The sequence below is a fragment of the Synchiropus splendidus genome, chromosome 2 (genome assembly GCF_027744825.2).
Source record: "Synchiropus splendidus isolate RoL2022-P1 chromosome 2, RoL_Sspl_1.0, whole genome shotgun sequence".
NCBI lineage: Eukaryota > Metazoa > Chordata > Actinopteri > Syngnathiformes > Callionymidae > Synchiropus > Synchiropus splendidus.
Window position 1 is genome coordinate 39,609,632 of NC_071335.1, and position 13,126 is coordinate 39,622,757.

The 13,126-nt window shown below is 40.9% G+C and overlaps 3 long non-coding RNA genes across 3 annotated transcripts; 2 read left to right on the plus strand and 1 right to left on the minus strand.

Annotated features, from left to right (window-relative positions):
• Positions 1 to 1,386: 1,386 nt before the first annotated feature.
• On the plus strand, positions 1,387 to 1,994 carry LOC128754915 (uncharacterized). The gene is made up of 3 exons (XR_008413987.1): positions 1,387 to 1,534; positions 1,712 to 1,807; positions 1,877 to 1,994. It is a non-coding gene; the product is annotated as an uncharacterized LOC128754915 (long non-coding RNA).
• A 679-nt stretch (positions 1,995 to 2,673) lies between these two features.
• Positions 2,674 to 3,560, plus strand: LOC128755022 (uncharacterized). Its single transcript, XR_008414011.1, has 4 exons — positions 2,674 to 2,738; positions 2,812 to 2,904; positions 2,989 to 3,150; positions 3,474 to 3,560. It is a non-coding gene; the product is annotated as an uncharacterized LOC128755022 (long non-coding RNA).
• Positions 3,561 to 10,690: 7,130 nt separating this feature from the next.
• Positions 10,691 to 11,596, minus strand: LOC128754955 (uncharacterized). The gene is made up of 4 exons (XR_008413991.1): positions 11,532 to 11,596; positions 11,366 to 11,458; positions 11,120 to 11,281; positions 10,691 to 10,799 (listed from the first exon to the last, which is right to left on the minus strand). It is a non-coding gene; the product is annotated as an uncharacterized LOC128754955 (long non-coding RNA).
• Between the last annotated feature and the right edge of the window lie 1,530 nt (positions 11,597 to 13,126).

Here is a 13,126-nt window from a genome sequence, read left to right on the forward strand (position 1 = left end):
TATAACCCTCGGCTACAATACTGCGGACACCAAAGACACGAAGCTGAATGATTTTGACGGGAGTCATGTCGTGTCGATGGTTGTTAATATGGGGGTAACTTATCCGGTTTCCATTTCTTTTCTTTTCTTCTTGCTGATTTGCATAGTCACGTCCACTGTGTTTAAAATCAAGTGGCCACTGATAAATTGGTATTCAGGCTGTACTCACTCAACTGAGGAGCATCATGGATGACGATGATGATTTGCTGTTGGAGGAATCAAAGGTAGGCATTTAATGCTCTCATGATCTGTCCTGAGACTTTCTAACAATATGTAATATTGTGTATTAGGTGACGCTAACATTTTCCATTATCTTTATTTTAAGAATACTCAACCTCAAGAATCCTCAGAAGTGTCTGGACCGGACAAATTTTCATTTGTTTGGGTTGAGGAGGACGAGGAAGGGAGTCCTATCCCAAAGAGGAGGAGAACAGGGAAGAAGCGGGCAAAGAGTTCATCCTCAGGTGATTTTTGTTCACTAACTTTATGGTCTCTATTGCCTGTCTTTGGCTGACTACATTGGTTATGTATTATTATAGAACTAATGTCAGTCAACTGCTTCAGTATTTGATTGATTTGTCATGGTTGTGGGGCTAACTATTTGACACGACACTGTCCTAGTGAGGACATTTCGCTGAATACAGGACATAATGTTTACATGGTTGAGTAGTCAGTATAAGTGGTTTACTGTAATGCGGTTTAGTGGTTTAATTAATTTCAGAGTCCTGCTTAATTTTACTAATTTGTTTTGGATGTTTGTTGTTGTTGTTTAAGGTGAGAGACAATGGTCAATTGTCAATTGGGTCAATGAGTCCTCACATACTGCACCCATCCAGTGAATACATCCTACTGCGTGGATCCTCTACTACGCTTGGACGGGTGACTATTACAAATGAATACATCAGCAGTAACCGTCAAGCAATCCATTGTTAGAAATGTGCATGTAACCCAGGAGTACCGGTTCTTGACAGTTGGAATGTTTGATTTGACTAGTACCTGCTCTGACTTTCTTCTTAGCCTTAGTAGTTTAATGTCGAACTGTCAACAGATCTATGGATTTATTTTCAACATACTACTATTTTCCTGCTTTTTATTGTGACGTTTCTAGTCCATTTGTCCATTTAAACAAATCTCCCTACTCTCAACAGTGACTTCTGGGAGCATGCACTCATTGCCATGTGCTCCATCTACAAGTGGACATCAGCACGTGACTGAGACCGTTCAAGATATAGGTAGTTTTTAGCAGCAGTACAGCAGTTACAGTCTGAGAAGCCTACAGAGGGAACTTGTCACCACTGCAGATCCAAGACTGCTGTTGTGAAATGTCAGGATTGTTTGCCTAGACCACTTCACTGTGCAGCCTGTGATGTTTCCATCCACAATTCCATGGTTTTACATAATAGATCATCCATGATAGAGGGATTCTACAGGCCACTGCCACCAACCACTCACATCAGGGAAGAGAAGGGAGGAAAATTCTCCTTCAATGAAAGAGGTCTGTACTGAGATAATATATGCCACCAATATTGTGTATATATATATATATATATATATATATATATATATATATATATATATATATATATATATATATATATATATATATATATATATATGTATATACACACACACACAACCTCTTTTAAATTATGTTCGTTTCCTATCTTCCCAGAGTGCATTTTGCCAGTAATGCATCCATGCTGCGACTGCTGCTCTGGGCAAACAACCTTTTCTGCAGGAAAGCAAGTAATTCTGATTGGAATGAATGGTGAGTTCCTTGTGTATGAATTATATTTTCTATTTTCTGTTCTAAAATTTTTTTATGTACATATTTTAGGTCGATACAATGTGTCCCTCCCAACTGTCAGCTGCTCCTGTGGGAAAGCTTTGGATGTCGGTATTAGTGAGCTGATTGAAAGTGGCTACTGGCCAGCTACAGTCAATTTTGAGACGATGTACACAGTGGATTTGTTCGCGACATACGAAGATCTCAAGATTACTGCACCAGGAATGTCACGACAAGCTTTCGTTGGTATGCTTGAGCAGCGCACAAAACTCTTTGGTCGGGTTAGTACATCATTGGACTAATTGCCTGCAGAATTGAAAGAGTTTTAGACGTATTTATATGCTTGATTTTCCTTTTACAGTGTGGTAAAATATGTGGCGACACCATGCAAAAATCATTCCTGGAATGGTCGTACGCAAAATTTGAAGTTGAGAGGCTGTCTGAAGTCGATCAGTTTCGGTGCCCAGCCTGCACACCCTCAATGTTAGCTGTCTCAGTGGATGGGAACCGCAAGCTTTATCGCTTTAGAGCCATTCAGGGTATGTATAAGTTGTTTCTACGGCATGCAATACATGGAACCTTGATAAAGGTCACCCCTGCTTTATGTCTTTTAGACCAAATGGCTTTTTCGAAGGTGTCTTTTTGGCCAACGACACAGAGGTGACCTCTTTCGTCAACCACATCAGGGCATCAACAGGACATGTAAAGTTTATTTAAATTTCACTGCACGCTTTGCTCTGTCTACATCTGTTTTTCTTCATCTTGAACAGAATCCGGGGAAAGGCAGGTGTGGTGGAAGCGAATGGGTGGCTGCACGAGAGTTCTGAGGAGCTCAAGAAATTGACTGGAGAGTTGTCTATTCAGGAAGACACTGTTCAGCAATGGGTGTCTGATGTTCAACAGTGGACTGCAGGTGAATACCTCAGTGTTTTATGTACAATTCTGACGTAAAATAAATATAAATTATTTTTTCTATATTCAATCAGAAGGACCATGCAGTCAAAATGAACTTGAAAAAACCATTGAAGGACTGTATCTCAGCATTAAGCAGCGGAAATATCAGCTGTATCGTCAGGCTGGTAAGAACAGAACGAAAGAAAACAAGTTTTTGATAATAATGTGTGACTGAGCACATATTCAGTGTTTTCGGTTTAATATTCTAGATGGCAACAAGAGAAGACATCTGCTTAGAAAAAAGATTTCAGTGGAAAAGAGATCCTTAGAAGATGCCATCACAAAATACAATGCTGTTGTGCCAGAAACTGGCAAACTCCCTTCTCCCAACGAGCTCCTGGCTGAGGAAAACTATTCCTGGCCTTGGGAATGTAAGTACATCTTGGATGTGTTCAGTTGTCTTCATATCTATAGGCTATTTTTAATTACATTGTAAAGGCTTTAGATGAAACAATTACAGGTTTGACCGAGGTTGCTGTGATTGGATCAGACAAGCTCCAGAGACAACTTCCTTTTTACTTTTGAAAACTGAAAGAGACACTCTTCTATATAATTCTGTCCCATGGGAGAAATTGCCTGGTGTCATTAGGAGGAGATGAGTATGCAGTGTAATAGAACCCACCTTTGAAAGTACACAGACACTGCGGGAAGTAGTTCACCACTATTTATAAAAAATGTATATGATGATTTGCAGGTCATGGTGATATGTTAAAGAAAAAAAAGGTCTTCGACAAGGTAATGCTGCTGAACCGACTGAAGGAAGAGGAGGTCATTGTTGTCCGTGAAGTCAAGCAGCACTGGGACTACATGAGGAATATGGCTGGAAATATTAAAGAGATTTCCTCCCAGCTTTCAGAAGGGATCACTCAGCAAAGTAAGTACAGTTCTATTTGCTACTTGTACTGATATACTAGGTTAGTAGTCTAACTTATTGTAATGTCACTGTCAGGCGGCACAGAAGCATTTACTGGGAGAGGACGTGAGGGGCTACTCTTGTCTGCTGAAGAGAAGACTGTCAGCAATTCAAGCTCAGCAGGGTGCAGCTCGCTCAACGTACCAACATGTTTTTGGATCGCAAGCCTTGTCTCTCGATGATTCGTCCACTGATGATGAAGAACCCCATGATAGCAGCTCCTCCACCGAAGATGAAGAACACTAGGATTGTAGCTCCTCTTCTGAACTTTGACCTCCCTCATTAAAAAATGAGGAAAACTGTTGTAATTACCTGGCCTGCGGTATGAATGTGAAATGTTAAAATAAACTGTCCTGCAATTGACACTTTTTCTGAGTTATGTACTATTACTATTTTGAAGTAGATGCTGATGCTTTTTATGGAAATTATGAATTATTAATTTGAGATTTGTTGGTAGGGCAGTGAAATACGGCTTTTCATGCAGCCTCAATAAAGTCAATTAACAGGCTATGTTCACTCACTTCACTGACTTTCTTTTGGCACTAAAATTGTCTGTACAATGCTCATGTATGTTATTCAATCATGTGCAAGTACACATAGGAACTTAGTAAACAACCCAGTCTCACAAAAAAACGTGCAATCACAACGTTTGTCCACTTCATGAAAACGTAGTGGTTTGACGAATTTGCCTCAAAAATCGTTTCACTCTTACGTTTCATTTGTCAATGGCTTTATGAAGGGCGTGCCTCCGGTCACGTGACTGACAGCCTGCTCTCCTGTCTGAACACAAAACATGGTGGACATCCGTTCTATTTCGCTCTAAATTGTGAGATTTTAAAACAAAACCTTTTGTTGACTTTTGATCGCATTTCTAGCGACAAATATATTCTATATTGGGGTTATCCGCTCGCACTGAAAAACGTGCAATAACTACGTTTGTCCACTTGGCATACCGTTACAATTTGACGACTTTGCCTCAAAAATCGTTTCTCTCGTACGGGTCATTTCTCAATGGATTTGTGAATGGCGTGCCTCTGGTCACGTGACTGATAGAGCGCAAAACATGGCGGACACCCGTTCTAGTTTTGCTTTAAATTGTGAGATTTTAAAACAACCACCCACCCAGTGAATGCATCCTATTGGGTTGATCCTCTACTACACTTGGATGGGTGACTATTACAAATGAATACATCTGCAGTAACCATCCAGCACTATTCATTGTTCGAAAGGTGCATGCACCCCACTTCTCGACAGAAGTTGGAATGTTCTATGTTGGAATGTGACTCATACCTTCTCTGGCTGCCTGAGTCAAACCTCAAATTTCATCATAAAGAAGAGAGAAAATGTACATACCACATGGAGCAGGGCTCCCACTCGATTAGTTCCATTATTTTCCCCTGAAACAAAAAATTGGCATTGAAATTAACAACACATCCACAGTTAATGTGTATATTTACATTACATATCTACATCAAGTAATGACAAAACAGAACCTTTTGTTTTTTTGTTTTTACTACCCGTTTCACTGGGTAATACCCGTCATCTCCAACCATATGGCTGCATTCTGAAAGAGCAAAAAGTGTACGTTTAAATTGTTAAAGCGTTGAGTGAAAAAACATCAAGGCATATACAGTGCACTGACAAATTCATCATTCAAAATAGATACTATATATGGTTTCTTCTTGCTTTTCCAGATTATACATAGGTTCTGCACAAGTGAGCAAGGTGTGGTGTTTGTGGTGAAAAATTACCATCAGATGTGCCCACTACGTCTTCAGGCAAAAATATATACTGCAATGAACATTCACTAAAATATTAAGAAAGTACAAATAAAATCATTTACAGCTGCATGTGATATTTCTGTATGTAATAGTTTTAAGGCACTGCACAATCTTGCATTGTATTGCCTTTATGAGATACATCATGTTTAGAGGCCAGGGCAGTCACTAGACTTATGTCAGCAACAGTGGACTGTGTGCATTGGATTTAAGAATGGCAACACTTTGATGTAGGGATATTAAAATAATTTTTAGTTTGTGTGGTCATAATTCTAATTTCTTTGTTTTGTGTCTAATTTCATATTTGTATTTCAAGTCTTATGGTTTTATAACATCACTTTTTACATCTTTGCCAGGCAATGTATGATGTATAATATGTAAGAACCTTTCGATCCATCTTCTGTCTTCCTTCTGGTGCTTTTTCTTGGAGGTAAGCCTGTTGAGGATAAATATAACTGTTTGTACAGAATAATTCCCACTATATTTTATTACATATAACATCCAATAGACTAACGACCAAAAACCAATGACGCATCTCGTGCAAATAAACCATGTCATAACATGCTAATCTCTGACATGTCAGGCTTTGTCATAGCAACCTGAACTATAAAAAGTCTTTCACCTAAATATTATAATGTCTACAAATAATTTATGAACCAAAACAGATATTCTGGTAATTGGATTGCAGACATGTCTCAAAGATCTAATTACTACATACTCAGAGGGACTGTGGAGGCTCTTTTGGAGGAGGTTGACGGCTGGCTGGCAGAGGTTGTGGACGGATGGATGGTGGAGGAGGTTGATGGCTGGCTGGCAGAGGTTGTGGACGGATGGATGGTGGAGGTGGTTGACGGCTGGCTGGCAGAGGTTGTGGACGGATGGATGGTGGAGGAGGTTGATGGCTGGCTGACAGAGGTTGTGGACGGATGGATGGTGGAGGAGGTTGATGGCTGGCTGGCAGAGGTTGTGGGCGGATGGATGGTGGAGGTGGTTGACGGCTGGCTGGCAGAGATTGTGGACGGATGGATGGTGGAGGAGGTTGATGGCTGGCTGGCAGAGGTTGTGGACGGATGGATGGTGGAGGTGGTTGACGGCTGGCTGGCAGAGATTGTGGACGGATGGATGGTGGAGGAGGTTGATGGCTGGCTGGCAGAGGTTGTGGACAGATGGATGGTGGAGGAGGTTGATGGCTGGCTGGCAGAGATTGTGGACAGATGGATGGTGGAGGAGGTTGATGGCTGGCTGGCAGAGGTTGTGGACGGATGGATGGTGGAGGAGGTTGACGGCTGGTTGACAGAGGTTGTGGATGGATGGATGGTGGAGGAGGTTGATGGCTGCATATCTGTCCAACCTTTGTGGAACAGATAGACAATATGATCAGAGTGAGATTTTTGTATATACACACACAGAAATTTCTAATCTTCCAGAGATACTCAGCCTTAAAAGACTGATTTACACCACATAAACTTAAAATTATTTTCCAGAATTCAACATCAAAAAAGCTCTCAGATAAATTAAAATTGTGTATAATTCTAAAGCACAACTTTGGATCTTGTTGCTTTCAGCTGTTTTTGTCTACACTGAGGAACATTCTACAGCTACTGGCACTGTGGGAAAGATGTGTCAGAGCAGGGAAATAACAGTGAGACAACAAGGTAAAATGGTCAGAAAGCTTTGCAGGGACCAACAATCCTCCACCACAGAACTGTGGTTAGACTCTGGAGCAGATGCTAATGTGGTGTATTGTTCCACTATATATAAAAACATTTATGCATTAACACATATGCAGTTATATGAGGGAAAGAGGTTGCTGGTGACTAATGAAGTCAAAAAAGGGCTAATAATGAATGATGGCCTGATCTGAATCCGGCCCATTATTACATGTGCCTGAAGATGCAAATACATTAACAAACTTACCTCTAACAACCGCCATATATAGGTCCTTCATCCGGTCCAGGCACTTGCTGGCATGGTCAGTCAGATGCCACTTGGAGTGGACCACCTGACTGGACCAAGTGCCAGGTTTCTTGCCTGGCCGAGCTAGAAACACCACAGCTCTGTGGCCCAAAGTGTGCAGTTTTTCCAGCTGAAAAAAAAAAATGAAATCGCCATATGTTAAGCCATAAATTTGAAAAATACAATTACTGATGTCAAACATACCAGCATTTGTGCCTCATCCATCACACGTGAGGCGGTGTTGTTTTTTTTTTTGGTTTTTCAACCACTCCTCTTTTTTATTTTCAAAAGTTTTCAGTCGTTTTGCCAGCCTCTGTCGCCTGGGCTGCTCTGCTTGGCAAATTTTGCAGGTCTTGCAAGCCACTGCAATAACTGCAATGCAGTTATTGCAGTGCTTATTAGTGGATCCCCGTGGCATCTCGAACTGGAAAAAAACAAAACGTTTGTACCATGTATGATCCACATATCATTTTTTTCCACACACACGTACATATATTAGACCTAATCCCTTTCAGGTGAAAAAGAAGTGTTTTAGCCATAATGTAATGTAAACAATCACTTGTAGAGTACTGCAAAGACAACGTTTGTTCTTCTTTATGTTACCGCGGAGTATTGCGGTTACAGCATCCACTGTAAACCGCGAATTTGACAGTTACAAACATGGAAGCGATGGTTGCCCGAAATGATGGCAAACACTTCATATATTTCGCCATATATGACCCCTTGCGTGATAATTTCTTACCTTTCAATATTTAGAGCAAGTTCGTCGCATGAAACTTCTTCCTCCCAGCAGTCTACGCGCGCACACGATGGGCTTTTACCCACAATTCCTTAATTTCTACTGTTCGTAATGTAAAATAAAAAAAATAAAAAATAAAACATATCACCTTAAAACGTAACATACCTTTAAATTTTCAAAACGTATAGTGTCAACACCTTAAAAGAGGGAATCACACTCAAATAAACGTTTGCTTTAAATCTCGTCGTATAGGTTCTCTGTCATCAATAGCTTGTTTTCGTGCGTTTTTTGCTCATGAGCAAATGAAGTATTATGTCTTTTCAAATATATAAAATATTATGAGTATAATTTGACACTAAGCTTGAAACATGAATGTCTTAATATTCATTCATACAATAATCATCTTGTATCTCCAAATGAGTCACCTGATGGACTGATACAGCCAATGCCCTGACCCTTGGCACATCCTATGAAAGATGCAAATGTTGTCTTCTATATTGGTTGAAAACCTCAAGACTGGAAGATCAATAGATAAATTGTCAGACTTGAGAAAACTACATTTAGTGAGAAGGTGCCAGTGTGGACCATATTTCAAAGATAGGTGAGAAAGGAATTTGTGTGTCAATTGTGTACGTGCTATGCAAAGGAGATCTTCCAGCTATCTTCTTTGGTGTGGCTTTCTCTTGTTTTAAAGCTTGACAAATATAACCAAATTAGAGAGACACAATATGCGATTACGTCTTCTTCTTCTCTCTCTTTGGGTTTCTCCCTTCAGTGGTGGATCGTCTTCTTCCATCTCACCCTGTCCTCTGCTTCCTCTTCTCTCAAACCTACAGACCTCATGTCCTCCTTCACCACCTCCATCAATCTCCTCTTTGGCCTTCCTCTCCACCTTCTGCCTGGCAGTTCCAACCTCAACATCTTCCTACCAATGTACTGGCTCTCTCTCCTCTGGGCATGTCCAAACCATCTCCATCTAGCCTCTCTGACTTGGTCTCCTAAACACCTGACATGTGCTGTCCCTCTGATCTACAGCTTCCTGATCCTATCCATCCTGCTCACTCCCAAAGAGAAGCTCAGCATCTTCATCTCTGCTACCTTTTTTCCTCAGTGCCACTGTTTCCAGACCATACAACATTGGCAACACTGATAGACCATTGTTTCATGTCAGTTAGTACCTCATGGCTGAATCTTTCAGATGTGTCACCAAACTTGCTACTCTGTGTTTGTCTTTCATTGTTTAATGGTTGAATTGTTTTTTTTTTGCCCCTTTCCACCATGCCCAGTTGCCTTCCCAAGTCGGGGAGAGTAGAAGAAAATTCCCATCTCAGCAATTGTCAGATCCTCCCATCAAAAGAGCGCCAACAAGCTCAACAAACATAGTGATGCCTAACAAATACATGACGCCTGTTGGCCCTTTTCATTCAGACTTGAACTCAGAGATAAATGAGATGACTTCCCTTCCTATCCAGACGTAGTCAGAAAGATACGGTGGCACATCCAGATGTTAAATAATAAGATGTCTTCTCGGGTTAAAATTATTGAACTCTTCCTTTAACTCAAAATTAGGATCTGTGACTTGTGTACTCTTAGTGCCTTTGTCAGCAGTATTCAGGATGTAATCCAGGTTATGATATTTCTACCTGTTCTAAGCTAACTTAGACAGAGGCCATGGAAACCCCTAATTCTAACCCTAATAACATTCAGAAATAAGTAAGATAATGCATTGCAACACCTGCTCATACCATTTGACTCATTATTCCTGCAACAAAACAGCAGTCTCATTCATCGTACTGCTTTGGTTTTACTAAGTTCCTATGTGTACTTGCACATGATTGAATAACATACATGAGCATTGTACAGACAATTTTAGTGGCAAAAGAAAGTCAGTGAAGTGAGTGAACATAGCCTGTTAATTGACTTTATTGAGGCTGCATGAAAAGCTGTATTTCACTGCCCTACCAACAAATCTCAAATTAATAATTCATAATTTCCATAAAAAGCATCAGCATCTACTTCAAAATAGTAATAGTACATAACTCAGAAAAAGTGTCAATTGCAGGACAGTTTATTTTAACATTTCACATTCATACCGCAGGCCAGGTAATTACAACAGTTTTCCTCATTTTTTAATGAGGGAGGTCAAAGTTCAGAAGAGGAGCTACAATCCTAGTGTTCTTCATCTTCGGTGGAGGAGCTGCTATCATGGGGTTCTTCATCATCAGTGGACGAATCATCGAGAGACAAGGCTTGCGATCCAAAAACATGTTGGTACGTTGAGCGAGCTGCACCCTGCTGAGCTTGAATTGCTGACAGTCTTCTCTTCAGCAGACAAGAGTAGCCCGTCACGTCCTCTCCCAGTAAATGCTTCTGTGCCGCCTGACAGTGACATTACAATAAGTTAGACTACTAACCTAGTATATCAGTACAAGTAGCAAATAGAACTGTACTTACTTTGCTGAGTGATCCCTTCTGAAAGCTGGGAGGAAATCTCTTTAATATTTCCAGCCATATTCCTCATGTAGTCCCAGTGCTGCTTGACTTCACGGACAACAATGACCTCCTCTTCCTTCAGTCGGTTCAGCAGCATTACCTTGTCGAAGACCTTTTTTTTCTTTAACATATCACCATGACCTGCAAATCATCATATACATTTTTTATAAATAGTGGTGAACTACTTCCCGCAGTGTCTGTGTACTTTCAAAGGTGGGTTCTATTACACTGCATAATCTCCTCCTAATGACACCAGGCAATTTATCCCATGGGACAGAATTATATAGAAGAGTGTCTCTTTCAGTTTTCAAAAGTAAAAAGGAAGTTGTCTCTGGAGCTTGTCTGATCCAATCACAGCAACCTCGGTCAAACCTGTAATTGTTTCATCTAAAGCCTTTACAATGTAATTAAAAATAGCCTATAGATATGAAGACAACTGAACACATCCTAGATGTACTTACATTCCCAAGGCCAGGAATAGTTTTCCTCAGCCAGGAGCTTGTTGGGAGAAGGGAGTTTGCCAGTTTCTGGCACAACAGCATTGTATTTTGTGATGGCATCTTCTAAGGATCTCTTTTCCACTGAAATCTTTTTTCTAAGCAGATGTCTTCTCTTGTTGCCATCTAGAATATTAAACAGAAAACACTGAATATGTGCTCAGTCACACATTATTATCAAAAACTTGTTTTCTTTCGTTCTGTTCTTACCAGCCTGACGATACAGCTGATATTTCCGCTGCTTAATGCTGAGATACAGTCCTTCAATGGTTTTTTCAAGTTCATTTTGACTGCATGGTCCTTCTGATTGAATATAGAAAAAATAATTTATATTTATTTTACGTCAGAATTGTACATAAAACACTGAGGTATTCACCTGCAGTCCACTGTTGAACATCAGACACCCATTGCTGAACAGTGTCTTCCTGAATAGACAACTCTCCAACCAATTTCTTGAGCTCCTCAGACGCTTCAGCAATCCTCTGCACAGTCTGTGAAAACCCGTGTTGGATTAACAAACAATTGCAACTAGTCTAATGCACCATGAAACACACAAGTGTGGTCTTTACCTTGATGTGTCGTTTGGCCAAAGTCCGGTCAAGATTTTCTGTCTTCCGCTTGTTCCAGCCAATGGCCTGGATGGTAAGGATGTCTGTGCGGGCTGAATGCACAATGGACACACGTTTATGTTACTAGTTGATTTGTACAACTTTAGCTGTAACTTTTTTTTCACACAAAAAAAAAATGTACTTACCAGCTTTTGACATGTACTTGGAACATAGGGCTGCTCGAGAAAGGAAACTGTTCACCTGTTCAACTTCCTCCCCTATTGTTGTTCCTGCTCCCTCTTGGTTCCGTCCACCCCATTCCAACTGAAAGAAATATGCATGTTACCATTTGGACGAGGACGGAGAGAAATAATGTGAAATTAAAGCCCCTGACAATCATTACCTCACACATCCATGAATGTGCTTTAGCGTGCATGATGGAGAGAAAGGGCTGCATGTTCAACAGGACCTGTAACTCAGGACAGTGGCCAACAACCCTCTGCAAATATGGCCAATATTTGCATACCACATCAGAGCAAAAAAACTGAACATTGTGTGAAACAAGCTGTTTCTGGAGATATAAAGGATAGGCAAATATCTCCCCACGGAACATGTTCAGTCCCTTCAGCAAAATGCCATGACGACACACTGCAACCTCGACCCGTTCCTCATCTACTTTACTCGCAGACTTGTTGGAGGACTCTCGTGCAGCCACCCATTCGCTTCCACCACACCTGCCTTTCCCAGGATTCTGTTCAAGATGAAGAAAAACAGATGTAGACAGAGCAAAGCGTGCAGTGAAATTTAAATAAACTTTACATGTCCTGTTGATGCCCTGATGTGGTTGACGAAGGAGGTCACCTCGGTGTCGTTGGCCAAGAAGACACCTTCGAAAAAGCCATTTGGTCTAAAAGACATAAAGCAGGGGTGACCTTTATCAAGGTTCCATGTATTGCATGCCGTAGAAACAACTTATACATACCCTGAATGGCTCTAAAGCGATAAAGCTTGCGGTTCCCATCCACTGAGACAGCTAACATTGAGGGTGTGCAGGCTGGGCACCGAAACTGATCGACTTCAGACAGCCTCTCAACTTCAAATTTTGCGTACGACCATTCCAGGAATGATTTTTGTATGGTGTTGCCACATAAACTCTTTCAATTCTGCAGGCAATTAGTCCAATGATGTACTAACCCGACCAAAGAGTTTTGTGCGCTGCTCAAGCATACCAACGAAAGCTTGTCGTTACATTCCTGGTGCAGTAATCTTGAGCTCTTCGTATGTAGCGATCAAATCCACTGTGTACAGCGTCTCAAAATGGACTGTAGCTGGCCAGTAGCCACTTTCAATCAGCTCACTAATACCGACATCCAAAGCTTTCCCACAGGAGCAGCTGACAGTTGGGAGGGACACATTGTATCGA